At 37.0% G+C, this 13,339-nt stretch overlaps 1 protein-coding gene across 1 annotated transcript in view; it reads left to right on the top strand.

The window, feature by feature from the left end:
* GRXCR1 (glutaredoxin and cysteine rich domain containing 1) overlaps window positions 1-13,339 on the top strand; it is a 339,725-nt gene that overhangs the window by 280,760 nt on the left and 45,626 nt on the right. The gene's annotated exons all lie outside the window — the stretch shown is intronic.

Raw genomic sequence — 13,339 nt, 5'->3', positions numbered from 1 at the left:
GGACTGACTACAAGGTCCCTGATCAGAGAACAAAAAGCGGCTGTCGACCACAGATGGATCCTTGCATCTTGGTTTCATTTCAAATCTGGTCTTAACCTTCAGCTTCCAGGGAAGGTTAGAAAAAGCCAGAGCAGGAAATGCTCCTGTTTGCTACAGGGAGCTTGTGTCCTGATATCCTGTCTAGAGCCATGGCTGTTAGAGGCTGCCTGTCATTTTATGGAAAGATTAATGCAGAGAAGCCATGATTCAGTAGCTATGATGTTATGCAATCTAACTTTTAACCAGAGCTGGACACAGATAGATTCTGAACTAGAAGTATTTTGATTCAAGTATTGAGCCTCTTATCTTATACTTCAACATATACCCTGAGGTCCCAGAAACCCATAACAATGGCAGTGATAATAATGACAGAATGAATGAATGAATGAATGAATAAATAAATTTTAAAAAGTACTATACTATACTCTCAGCTTATATGTGTCATCTCATCTAGTCCTCAGGCCTTAGAAATCAACTGTCTGGCCCACTGATTAAGAGGCAAGAGAGCTTAGAAGTCAGGCAGCATTGTTTCAAATTCCTGCTCTGCTACTTCTGATTCTGGGAAATTTATAAATCACTCTGTGCCTGATTTCCTCATTTGTAAAATGAGAATGATAATGATAATAGAACTTTTCTTAGGCTAATTTTGAGGATTTTACTGATAAATACACTACATATAGTGTGTGTGTGTGTATATATATGTGTGTGTGTGTGTGTATATATATATATATATATATAGACATAGCTGGGTAGTTGGCAGGACCAGGACTCAAAGTTAGGTCTGTCTGATTCCCCAAACCCTTGCACTCTGGCACATCACCTCAAGGACAGTGATCTTTACTAGTTTGTTTCCTGGTGGGTTCTTAGCACCTAGAACAGGGTTTGGCATAAAGTGCTCAAAAACATATGTTGAATGGATGTAGGAATGATGCTATATTGTCTCCTCATATTCTCTCCTAAGACATTCTTCCACAAGGAAAGAAAATCTGATAAACTCATCCACACTGCGGAGAAAATCACTGATAAGGGTTGTGGGTATTTGCATTGTAACCTGGGGAAAATTCTTCTGACAACATAAGATATTTTTCATTGTGGAATTTTAAGTTCTGTGAAGCTACACAATTAATCTTAGTGGGCGACCGCTTACTTACACAGGTACAAGGTGGGCCCCACCTGCTACTCTGCTCTTGACCAGGCTCATCTTCTTCCTACTTTTCAATGTAACAGGCAAAATGCCTCTCTTGCTATTTGTCTTTCAGTTTCAGGGATAGAGGGAGAGTGCAACAGAGGAGGTAGGGTACAGAGTTCTTTCTCGATTGCTTTGTCTCTGTGATCACTTTATTTACACACACAGTTGCCTAGAGGCAGAGGGATCACAGAGGTGCTACCTGCTGCTTCTGAAATTTGAAACTAATTCCCCAAATCTGGAGAGAGGCCAGAGACAAGAGATTTTTTTCCTTTTTTTTTCTTATGAAAGGGGAATTACTTCTAAATTTATAATTCAAAATGGCGATAAACACTCCAGAACAACTTATGTAACAAATTTCCCTCCTACTACAGTATCCCCTTTATTTAGATTTCAGTGCACAGTTGCAAGTGGAGTACAGTGCCAGAATTGTAGAGCCTTTTCCCTACAGTGTTTGCACATCTGAAATGGAAGGATGCCCTCTGCTGGGTTTTGGCATGTGGTGAAGCATAATTTTGGGGGAGGAAAAGAAACTGATGTTGGTAGTTTCCTTAACATCTGTGATGTTTTAAACAGTTACATGAAACCATTGAATTTAGTTTAAATTTAAATAAATGAGAAAAATCAAGATGTGTGAATCATCTGCACAAATACAACTGTCTTTAAGGATGGAGAGAAAGAAATAGACAAACAGAGCCAGAGAACGAAATAGACAGAGACACAAACAGAGGCATATGGAAGCAGAGTGCAGGAGACAGTGAGATGGGATGGAGAGAGGATGAGGACATTTCACAGCTCCCTAATTTTACTGCCATCACTGCCATCAGGCCCAGGGTGGGTGGTGCCAAAGGAATTCAGTTATTTTCATTGAACGGAAGCTAATAGGGCTCCTTCCACGGGCAAGAATGGAAGAATTGGCAAGGATGCTCTTTTTTGCCTGATGACTGTCTTCCCCAGCCAAACTAAAAACTCAAGATGGAAACAATGGAATAGTCAAGGGAAAGAAATTACTTTAGAAAACAAATCTACACTGCCCTGGGATGCTCAGTGGTGGAGGGGGAGAGATGGGGGTAGGAGCAAGTTCAGCTTGGAACTTACTTGGGGCAAGTACCCTATTGTTTTGGCATCAGAAAAGCTTTACACAAAACGATTGTGTTCCAACAGTTCGGACATAAATAATCTTAGAAATACCCCTAGGAAATGAGTTAGAAATAGTGTCTTGATTATGGACCAACCATAAAACTCTACAGTAAGAGTTCGCAAAATCCACATTGGAACTGAGCTATAAAACGTGTAGAATGAATCCAAGCGGGGACTCCGGTAACAGAGAGAGGAATGGAAAGGCTGGTGATCTAGAGGGGTCTCTTAAATTAGCTGATATTGAGTTGTGACTGCTTAATAATTCTATATCTGTTTAGAGTACTGTTTTATTCAATTTAAGAATGAAGGAATTATTGAACATAGCTAGTAGACACACTAGAAATACAGACTCTAGGCATGTTTCTAGGGACTACTTCCAAAATTTCTCCAATCTTCCAATTACTTCCAATTTTCCCAGAAATGGGCCACCAAGGGAAGCCTCTGCCACAATCTGGAGGTGGTCAGCTCCAGTAACTTGCTGTCTTTGCCATGGTCCACACCAGCAAAATGGATGACTTGTTCTCTGCCCTTCTTTCTACAAAATTCTCTTCCTAATAAAGTCTTGAGTGAGTGTATCTGATTGTGGTTACTAAATAAGTCACATGTGAAAGCAGTGAGGGAAAATGGGAAATATGCTTTTTAGGTTTCTAGCCTCTATACACTTCTATACACTCTATAGCACAGGAAGATATTCTAGAAAGAGACTGGATAGGTTACTGAGTGATACAAACAACAGTATCTGCCAGATATGCTGTTTTCATTTATTTTGTTTTGTTTTAACCAGCTTTATTGAGGTATAATTTACATATAATAAACTGTACACATTTGAATTATACAATTTGATGAGTTTTGACAGATGTGTACAATACATTCAAAATATAGAGCATTTCCATAAGCCCCCAAATATTCCTCATGTCATTTAGCAGTTAACCCCTTCATCCAACCCCAGTCCCCTGGCAAACGTTGATCTTTCTGTCAATATAGTTTTCTATTCTTCTAATGTCTGTCTGGTTTTGATATTAGGGTAGTGATGACCTCATCAAGTGAGTTTGGAAGTACTCTACCCTCTGCAGTTTTAAGGTCTGGTTCTGTTTAATCCTTGGTGTAGAACATCATATCCATTTGACATCAGTTTTCTTTTATGTGAAGGACCTCTTACATACTACTATTGTAGTGTGGGTCTGCTGTGGATGAATTCTTTCAGTATTTTAACGTCTGAAAAGTTTTTCTTTCATTTTTATTTTTAAAAGATATTTTTGCTGGGTATAGAATTCTAGGTTGAAAGTTGGTTTTTTTTCTCTCAGTACTTTAGAGATGTTGCTCCTCTACTCATTCACATTACTTCTGATAAAAAATATGACCCCCTCCCTTATCTTTGTTTCTTTTTTTGTGACATGTCTTCTCTGTCACCCCCAACCCCACTGCTTTTAAGATTTTCTCTTTAGCACCAGATTTGAGAACCTCAATTATGATATGCCTTGGCATACTTTTCTTCATGTTTCTTTTGCTAAGGGTTCATTGAGATTCTTGGTTCAGTAGGTATATAGTTTTTTATCAAATTCAAAAAACTTTCAGCCATTACTTTTAAAATATTATTTCTATCTTCCTTTCTTTCTCTTCTTTTCAGAGACTTTAATTACATGCATATCAGGCTGTTTTAAGTAGTTCCATAGCTCACTTTATTTCATTTTGGATAGTTTCTATTGCTGTGTCTCCTGGACCCCTAATCTTTTCTTATATAATATCTAATCTTCTGTTAATCCCGTCTCTGTATTTTTTATCTCAGATATTGTAATTTTTATCTTTAGACATTTGATTTCTTTAAAAAGTGTATTTTCTATGTCTCTACTTAATATGTTCAATATTTCTTCTAGCTTTTTGACCATATAATAACTTTTAATCTCCTTGCCTGACACTTTCATTATCTGTGTCAGTTCTGGGTTGGTTTCAATTAACTGAAATTCTGAGTACTATTTTCCACTTCTTTGCCTTCCTGGTAATTTTTGATTGAATTCCACATACCTGGTTGGATAAAAGTATTTTTTATTGGGATATTTTTGTATTCATGTAAATATTCTTGGGCTTTTTGCTGAGATGCAGTCAAGTTACTTGGAAATCATTTGCTATTTTGGGTTTGTTATTAAGATTTTTTAGGCAGGGCCAGAATAGTGTTTAGTCCAAAGCTAAATATTCCCCAGAATGGGGACATGACCTTTTGATAACTTTACTCAATGCCCCATGAATTATAAGGTTTTCCAGTCTGGCTGATGGGAACAGGCAGTATTCCCAGCCGTTCCCCAGACACTGTCCCTTTTCATCCTTTCAGGTGGTTCTTTTGCTGGCCTTGAGTAGTTTCCTCACATGCATGTAATGATCATTACTCTGTTGAACACAAGCTGGGCCCTCTGTCTATCTCCAGAATTCTCTGTAAAGCTCTTTACTTTCTGTCCTGTGAACTCTAGCTATCTTAGTTTCCTAGGCTCTCAGGTCTATTTCCTTAACTCAGGGAATCTACCAGGTTCTGCTTTAAATTCCCCTTTCCTGTATATAGCTTGGAAAAGCTATCATGATAGTAAGCCTGGGAAACTGTAGAACTCACCTCATTTACTTCCTGCCTCTCAGAGGTCACAGTTCTTTGTTGTCTGATGTTCACTATCATGCAGACTATCCATTAAAAATCATTACTGTTTATCAAAGTGAATCATCAAGTGGTCCACTTTTAGGTGGTATAACAAAGTAAAGTGAAATTTTTCAGGCTGGGTGTGTATGGCATTTGTGAATTACATTTTTTTCTGAACAACAATGATTTATTTATAAAAAAAAAATCCCTAAACAAACCACAACAAACCCTGAAGCCTTAAAAATTAAGGGTTTTATCTTTTCTCACATAAAAAATGTACAGGAAGATGCTCCTGGGAGGGTATAAAGTTCCATGATGTCACCTAGGACCACTTTCTATTTTATAGTTCTTAGCACATGTCTTCTACCTTGAAGGTCTCCTGATGGACCTTATGGTCCTAATAGTTGCTGAAAGTATTGACATCATGCCTGCATTCCAGGCAGGATGGGAATGAGAAAGAAAAGAAAAAAGAGAAGGGCATCCTAGCTAAAGGAGTGCCCTTGTAAAGAGTTCTTCCAGAAATCTTACCCAACTTTGCATTTTATTGTTCACATTTTGTTGCAAAGTAGACTGGGAATTGTGCTCTTCCAGAGGGACACATTGGTATGTTGAAAAAAACCCAGGTTTTTCTTAGAATCAAAGAGGGATCATGGATATTGGGTAGGAAGTTAGTGTCTGCCATGCTGAACAAAACTCTTTTTGAGTAGTTGACTAGAATAAGCTCCTTCATGCTGTGTGTTTTACACTAATTGTTTCCTTGCACCAGACAACTCCGTAGTATTCACTCTATTAATGAGGGCTGCAGAGATGGTGGGAGGACTAGTGGGAGGGAATCTTTGATAAATTTGGTGTTTCTTCATGGGAATGTGTTATATGAAATTATAACTATTGTCATAAACCATCAACATAAAGTTAAGTGTTTTGTTAGGTCTTGAAACTATTCTGTCTTAAACCTCTTGAAAATATTTATCATATACTTGTGAGAAGTGGTTTTTAAGTGTTGGAGTCATATGCTTCTTTGAAAACCTGTTGAAAGTTATAGACCTTCTCAGTGTACATAGACACAATCTTCTTTAAATATCAGGGCTTTCTGAGAATGTATCCCTAGATAATTAACTTTTCATTAAAAGGGGTACTTTGGAGATGGTGCCTACTGAAGTGTACCCCACTTCTTGGTTGCCTTTGAGTATTTTATCTAGTAAGCGACCCACTTCACTACAAGTAATTACCATCATATCTAATTTTGATTTTTTAACATTTAATTGTGGAATAGGTGAATTTTAGATCTTTATCTTCTCTTCCTTTTTCTTTGCAAGTCATCTTTTTGGTCATTTCCTTGATCATTAACAATTTCAACAGAGATCTGGATGAGGGAAGAATCCCCTGAGCTTTCAAATTTACCCCCTTTTCTTGGATCTTATTTGGTAATAGACACAGCACATATTCAGTCTTCAAGCCTCCTTATTCAAGATCATGAAATATTTGTTTCTGGCCTGTTCACTCTACTTCAGAAAGTATGGGATGGGGAAGTTTGAAATCTAAGCTTTAATTCAGGTTCTTGGAATTTAAATGAAGCAGTACTACTCTGTCATGTGATTGCTTTCTTGTCCTTTTTTCCTGAATATCTGAGGATAGTTTTTAATAGCAACAACAACGACAATGATAGTAAAAACTAACTTGAATGATACACTCTGCTAAGCTTTCTACATGCATTATTTCTTTGAATAATATATTAAAATAAAAATGTCACTAACACCCCTCTCATCTCTCTCACCCCAAATTTTGTTAGAGAAATTAAGAAACTGAGAGAGATTAAGAAAATCTTTAAATACCTTCAGATCATAAGCCAGGATTCAAATTTAGGAGTGTCCAACTCTAGAGCTCAAACTCTTTAAATTTGAGTCATAAAGTTCCTTAACCCTTATCTCCAATAGCTTTCAACTCCACTCTTTAGCAGCGTATTTACATCCTGAATTACTTCATCATTTAAAAACACTCCACATTCAAGATCTTGAACTTAGAAATGTCTTGCTCTGACCATAATTTTCTGTCCTTCAATCTCTTCCCTTTGTCTCTCTATTGAACTTGCTCTGTCATCATTGGTATTGTTTATACTTTCTCCCTTTCCATTTCTCTGAGCTTATAAGCACACTTTTGGTTTCACTTGTTTCCCTACCATTCTGTATTCAGGAATATAATAATATCCAGTCTGTTACCACTTGGCAGACCAGCTTTCTTAACTTTCCACATTTGTCAGTTCCTAGTCCTATGCAGCTCCCTCTGTTTTTCTTCTCTTATTCCAGCACGTCAAGGGCATTATTGGAGAAAAATCTCAAAATTATAGTGAAGAAGTCTACAACAAAGTTGTATCATCAGCATTATCTAGGCCCATTATCTAATACGCCTGGTAATATCTTGTTGGCTTTCTGTTGTGGTCCACATAACCAACTGCTTTAAATGTTTTCTTATTTCCCCCAAACAGAAGTCTCATTGCCATCTCCTGTTCCCTCTTTTTCACATCCGTTATTATCTTTCACTTTGTCCAGTCTTCAAGTCTATTTATAGCTACAATCTTGTAGGGTATGTTAATTTTTTAAAACAGATATTTTACTTCAACATTAAAAAAAACACAGAAAACTTCATTATTAATTTCTTCTTCCAATTCTCTGGTTTTGATAAATGACCCCACAATTCTCCCAGTCATTCAGACTCCACATCTCAGTTTTCTTTGACTCCACGTCTTTCTCTTCCTCATATCTAGTCACTTGCCAAGATTTACATTGTATCCTATGGGATCTCAATTTTCACATTTTGGGAGCTTCTCCTAGAAAGTCGTGACAAAGCAAAGTAGAAGCAGACATCTGGATGTAAGAGTAAGCTCTTTGTCTTACTGGTATGGATGTTAGTCAAGTTATTTAATCTCTCTAAGATGAAAATAATAAAATACTGATGACTGGGTATTTTGAGAATTAAATGAGATGAAGCATAAAAACAGTGCCTGGAACATGACACACACTAAGTAATTCTTTGCTAATATTATTATGGCAAGAGCTTTAAAGAAAGCTTACATTTAAGGTCTAGAGGTGGAAAGAGATGGAGAGAATAAAGAGAATTAAGATAGGATTGGATCAATAAGTCATGAAAGGAGAAAAGGTACAGAGTCTTATTGAGTCCACCCTCACATTTTAATTGTCCAAGTAGTCTGATTCGTGGCGGCAGGATGCCGCACAGCATTTGAACTTCTGGATAGTGGTAATGTTTTTAATATGAAACGAGCATCAAAGTCATGTTTCAGATACTAGTTTCATGTGAGCTGTTACATGGGCTATTAGAGATATTTCATCACCATTCATGATAGTTTTCTATGAATATTAAACATAATTATTGAAATAGTGTTATATTTTTCAGTTTTAATACCAGCTAATTAACAATGCTATTTAAAATATACTAATAATAGCTTATAACATATGAGATTTAAAAATTATTAACAACATACTTATTTCCTCTTAAAATGAAACAGAAGACTTACATATAAGACACTATACTGTCATCATAAGACACTATACCGTCATCAATTTTTCCTTACAATATGAAACTTTGATTTTTCCCCCCTCTCTCTTTTTAATAGTAAATCTAATTTTACCTTTATTCAACTCACAGTGAATTTCATTATATTAAAACATGAATAGGTGACATCTGATTTGCTGTTTATTTCTAGAACAAAACTAATAAATTTAGCATGTGTGCCCAACTAAGAAGTAGAGGGGGTGAAAGAGTTAATGCTTTACGTTCTTCTGTTAGCACCTCCCCTCTTATATTCTCTCAGATTAAGACCAAGTTGGGAGACTGGTGGGACAACTATTAAGATGAAGTTGCAGGAGGTCTACTTAATTATTAGGTTTTGTAAAGACAAATGTGGTAGATAGGTGCACACAGAAGTTTCATACAGAAGCATAGAATCTTGGATTGGGGGGGGAACCTTAAATGTCATCTTGTCTAATGTTCCTCTCAGTGCAAAATTCTTTCTACCATATCCCTGGGCAAAGATGAACAATCTTTGAACACACCCAGAGACAACAACCTCATGAGAGTTCAAGCCAACCTATCATATTGTAGTACTCCTGTAAATATTAGAAAGTTCTTTCTCACGTTGAGAACAAACCTGCATCTAACTTCCTTCACCCATTAGTCTTAGTTCTTCTACCTAGAGTAATTCAAATGAAAACTATTCCCTCATCCTCTTAACTAAAACTTCAGGTACAAAAATGTTGGCAAGTTTTCTCCATGGTTTCTTGAAAACTTACTCTTGTTGCATGATTATCTGAGCTTCAACATCATAATTATTCTCCTTAAGACATATTCTAGTCTTCAAGTGCAGCTCCCAAAACTAAAAGCAATCTTCTAGATTATCTCCCCGAATAGGATCTCTATCCCTCTATTAATGGAGCCTAGATTTACTTTAAGCCTCTATATCATACAATTAATTATACTGAGTCTGAGGCCAGTTAAAAGACTCGTGTAACTTTCATGTGAACTGTTTCTCAGGTAAACTCCTAATACCCTTAGTTTTTTGACGCATTTTACTAGGTCCCAAGACCTCTTTTCCATGGATGTGTGGTTACTAGGCAATAATTAATACCACAAGAAATAACATTTTTTTTCTGTGAAACATAGCCTATGATTATTTTATTTTATTTTTTTATACAGCAGTTCCCTATTAGTTATCTATTTTATACATATTAGTGTATATATGTCAATCCCAGTCTCCAAATCCATCCCACCACCACTGCCGCCCCCTCCCCCTGCTTTCCCCCCTTAGTGTCCATACGTTTGTCCTCTACATCTGTGTCTCTATTTCTGCCTTGCAAACCGAATCATCTGTACCATTTTTCTAGATTCCACATATATGCGTTAATATATGAATATGTTTTTCTCTTTCTGACTTACTTCACTCTGTATGACAGTCTCTAGGTCCATCCACGTCTCTACAAATGACCCAATTTCATTCCTTTTTATGGCTGAGTAATATTCCATTGTATATATGTACCACATCTTCTTTATCCATTCATCTGTTGATGGGCATTTAGGTTGCTTCCATGACCTGGCTATTGTAAATAGTGCTGCAATGAACATTAGGGTACATGTGTCTTTTTGAATTAGGGTTTTCTCCGGGTATATGCCCAGTAGTGGGATTGCTGGGTCATATGGTAATTCTATTTTTAGTTTTTTAAGGAATAGCTTATGATTTTTAATGACTGTCACTCTCTTTCTGTAAGCAACTCATTCTGGTGCTAGTACCATTCCTTAGATCAGGAAGCAAAGAAGTTACCAGATATCTCAAGCTTCCATCTCCAGAGAAATATGGCCATGGGACTGGAACAAACCATAGCCAAAGTTTGGGCACTATGATGGAAGTAGTTGTATCAGTTAGTTTTTGCTATGTAACAAACCAACCCAAAACTTAGTGGCTTTAAAGAACTGTTTTGTAGACTGCAGTGTTGGCTGGGCTTGGCTGTCTTTTGTGGTCTGCTGGTGGCTTGGCTAGAACTGGGTGGTCTAGGATGACTTCTGTTACATATCTGGAAACTGGCTTCTCAGATTTCCTCTTTTCTGGAAGACTAGCTGGGGAATCTTAAATGGTGGCAGTGGGGTTTCTAGCAATGAAAGAAGGCAAGCCCTAATGCTCAAGCACATTTCAAGCCTTGGCTTGAATCATGTTTGCTTTTGTCCTGTTGACTAGCGCAGGTGACAAGGTCAGGTTCAGATTTAAGACTGTGAGAACAGACTCCACCTATTGATGGGAGGACCACCCACATCACATTGTAAAGGGTGTGCATAGAATGAGGCATAAACAAACTGGTGGCAGTTACCCCAACAATCTACCAAAGTGCAGAACTTCAACATCGTCTAACCCTGGCTTTTTGCCTAAGTCATGTGTGCTCACTGATATTTTCATGTTGGAGTATTGCATACTTTTGATATCCTAAAGCTGGTTAATTATGCTTTAGCACTCCATGTGCCCACGAAATATTTGTAGAGCAGTTTGGCATTCACTCACAGCTGTGTGGAACTAAATCAACATACCAAATCCCCTGCAAATTTCCAGAGTCACACACTTTGATCATCTTGTTCCTTTAATAATCCTGTAGCCTCACCAGTAACATCTTGTGATATCCTTGGTCCATTGACCATATCTTTGCCTTTTGCCTCACTGATTTGTTTGTCTGTCACTTATTCTCACAGAAGAAATGTAGGAGTGCTATGATTATAATTTCTTCATCTCATATTTTGGGTGCTGAAATTAATTCAATGACATGAAAAGTCATATAGTAGTAAGTACCTTGAAATATGTTTATGCACAATTCAACTTTCACTCCAACACTTAGAATCAATTAAAGAGAGGGAACTTCTGAGGCATACTGGCACTAAGTATTCCTAAATTATAGGCCCAAGGAACAGCTTCATCTATACAGTCTTTTCTTAATATGTATCCTGGCTTTGATACTCAACCAAACTTGGGTCCACTCACCTGTGTGCAGTAAAGCCAATCTATTGACACTGGGTTGTGGTGAAGGAAAGTGCAGCATTTATTGCAAGGCCAAGCAAGGAGTATGGGCAGCTAATTCTCAGAAGACCTGGCCTCCCTGATGGCTTTCAGGGGAAGGTTTTTAAAGACAAAGTGAGGGAGAAGGTCATAGGATGCCTGATCAGCTTGTGGACATCCTTCTTTTGGTTGGTGGTGAGGTAACCAGGTGGTATTTCGAGAGTCAACATCACCAGTCTTCTGGTTCCAGCCAATCTGGGGTGTACGTGCTTGTGGCCAACAGGCAGTTGACTTCTTCCTGCCTGGTGCAGGTTTCAGTATCTGCAAAACAATTCAAAGATATGGCTCAGAATATAAATCTATAGTCCTGGAGGAGGAACTAAAGATCCTTGACTTTGTATTATGGCTAAACAACTATTATTTGTCTTGCTTGACTGTTTGCATTTGTTTCTTCATTTTCTTACTTCGCCGATTAAATTTGCCCTTTGGAACGCAGGGAAGGCCTAATTGAGGAAGTTTTTCTACAAACGCGAGGCAGGCGGAGGACATGGTAGGATCTGTCCTGTGAAAGCTCCATAGCATCCTGCTCAGTTACAGCTTTCTCATTTTACAAATTTAAATCCATTGTCACATTCGCCTAAGACTTTGCCACTTCTAGTTTTTCCTGCTGTAATTCTCTGTGTGGCAGGATACTTATAAAGTGTCTGGTAGGTTCATCATTTAATTATTTGCATATGTCAGATCCTGAGTCTTAAATTTGGTCCTTTGGACCGTGGCACTGTAAAAGTACAAAATAGTTGTGTCTATTTTCAACTTGGCCACAAGTTAAAAGAGGACACAGAACATGCCACGAAAGGGCTCCAGGAGTCAATTTACCTACATCTCAATTTAGATATAAATTGCTAACTATTCTCAATCTGACTGAAAAGAAAATGTATTTGTGCATAATCAGTGTTTTCTTATTTGTATTTAAAGATATAATATAAACATTTAAGATTTGTTTTTAATTCTAGAAAATGCATAAAAATAAATTAATGTACCATTCTATGAGTAGCTGAAAGTTAATAGAAATTATAATAAGTAACCATTTCTAATAGAACGTGAAATCAGTATCTCAGCAAGGAAAACTTTGGTTGATAATGAACTCTATTTCTACTCTTATGCACTTAGAGTCTTAGTATCTTCTCAACCACCAGAGGGCTCCAACGATATAAGAAAATATATTAAATATATAGGAAAATAAATGAAAATAGAAGTCATTTTTGATATACCTTTTTTTCTTTTAGTGTTCAGTTAAAGTTAAATATCTTAAATATATGGATTAGATACAATATTTCTAATCCAGATTTCCTGTCAGGAAAAGAACAAAATTAGGAGGAACAGTTTAAACTTGACAATTTTAAAACTTAAAACAAATGTAATAACTATTTTACTATTTGGGGGCCTAAATCCTGAATCAAACGTTTATACCATTCATTTATGTTTTCACTGGAAAAAATTAAAGGACAGTGCATGTATTTTCTCTGAGAGTTTCTGGCCCTTAGGGTCTATTTTTCTGTAAACATCTAGTTTGTTACCTTGATATCATATATGATTACAGCTGAGCAAACATCTCACAAGGGATTCGACAAGGTAAATAGCTCCTGTGCCAAGTGGCAGGCTTCCTTAGGCTCAGGTAGGATTATGATACACTATGTTGTGGTTTTATTTTGTTTTTAATCACTCCTTGGACTCCCAGTTTGGTCGAGCTCAGCCCAAGATGCCTCTATCTCCCAAAACAAAAATTAAGCTAAAGATCTGGCCATATGTT

This window comes from Balaenoptera ricei, chromosome 5 (genome assembly GCF_028023285.1).
Source record: "Balaenoptera ricei isolate mBalRic1 chromosome 5, mBalRic1.hap2, whole genome shotgun sequence".
NCBI lineage: Eukaryota > Metazoa > Chordata > Mammalia > Artiodactyla > Balaenopteridae > Balaenoptera > Balaenoptera ricei.
Note: the sequence above shows the minus strand (reverse complement) of the source record. Positions and strands in the feature narration are given on the sequence as shown.